Consider the following 1,269-nt stretch of genomic DNA (forward strand, 5'->3'; position numbering starts at 1 on the left):
GGGGATTCGAACCCGCCACCTTAGGTGTATGTGGCTGGCGCCTTAGCCACTTGAGCCACAGGCACCGAGCCTTAAGTTTCTTTTTCATCCTACTGTGCAAAGAGCCTAGGACACAGAAGTTACTCACAAATAGTTCCTTGTACCTCATTGACTCAGGTACCTATACAGTTGTTTGTATTTAGAATTTTCTGTAAAACTAATGAATACTTTCTATACTTATCTTTGTATATCCAAGACTTAGCACAGAGCTTGTTATATGAAAAGTAGTGAATAAATTCTCACTGGCTTGATTACAATAAACGAGTGGCAGACTTTTACACCCCAACCTTCAGTTCCTTGAAGTCAGAGTGCAATAAAATCCATTCACCTGCCCATCCTAGAAAACCTTTGTTTTCTTTTCATTTTTTTGAGACAGAGTCTTATTGCTTAATCCCAGGAGTTGGAGGTTGCTGTGAGCTGTTATGCCATGGCACTCTACCTAGGGCAACAGCTTGAGGCTCTGTCTCAAAAAAAAAAGAGAGACAGTCTTACTATGTCACCCTTGGTAGAGTACAGTGGTGTCACAGCTCACAGCAACCTCAAACTCTTAGGTTTAAGAGATTCTCTTGCCTCAGGCTCCCAAGTAGCTGGGACTACAGGCACCCACCACAAAGCCCAGCTATTTTTTTGTTGCAGTTGTCATTGTTGTTTAGCAGGCCCGGGCCAGGTTCGAACCCACCTGCCTCAGTGTATGTGGCTGGTGCTCTAACCATTGAGCAGCGGGCACCAAGCCCTAGAAAACTATTTTTACCTTTTCCTTTCTCCTGAAGGTCCCAACACATCCTCCCATCCCTCACCGTCAGCTGAAGATCTTGCTTCCAACCACACTAAGAAAATGGAAGCAATCAGACCAGAACTTCAGATTCTCACTACCCCACGTATCCCCCTTACCAGCACATACAAAGACATATGCCACTTTCCTGTCTATTAGTATAAATGATCTTTTGGACTCCTTTCTAAAGTTAATTCCTCCATTTATAAGTTAGATTGTTCCCTTCTTATCTGCCAAAGTACATCACTTCAACTATTCTCTCCTTTTCTAGGTCAGTGTTTTTGTTCTATATTGGACCATTCATATCAGCATACAATTAAGCTATTATTTCTCCTATCTTAAAAAACAAAACAAAAAGCCTCTTTTAATCCCATGTCCTCAATGACCTTCTTTTTCTTTGCTTCTCTTTGCAGCAAAATTCTTTGTAAGAATTGCCTATATTCCTTTTTTTTTTTTTT

The 1,269-nt window shown here is 41.2% G+C and overlaps 1 protein-coding gene across 2 annotated transcripts in view; it reads right to left on the reverse strand.

The window, feature by feature from the left end:
- ZYG11B (zyg-11 family member B, cell cycle regulator) overlaps positions 1-1,269 on the reverse strand; it is an 83,913-nt gene that overhangs the window by 47,282 nt on the left and 35,362 nt on the right. The window lies entirely within an intron of this gene.

This window comes from Otolemur garnettii, unplaced genomic scaffold (assembly GCF_000181295.1).
Source record: "Otolemur garnettii isolate 467f Iridium unplaced genomic scaffold, OtoGar3 scaffold00159, whole genome shotgun sequence".
Classification (NCBI taxonomy): Eukaryota; Metazoa; Chordata; class Mammalia; order Primates; family Galagidae; genus Otolemur; species Otolemur garnettii.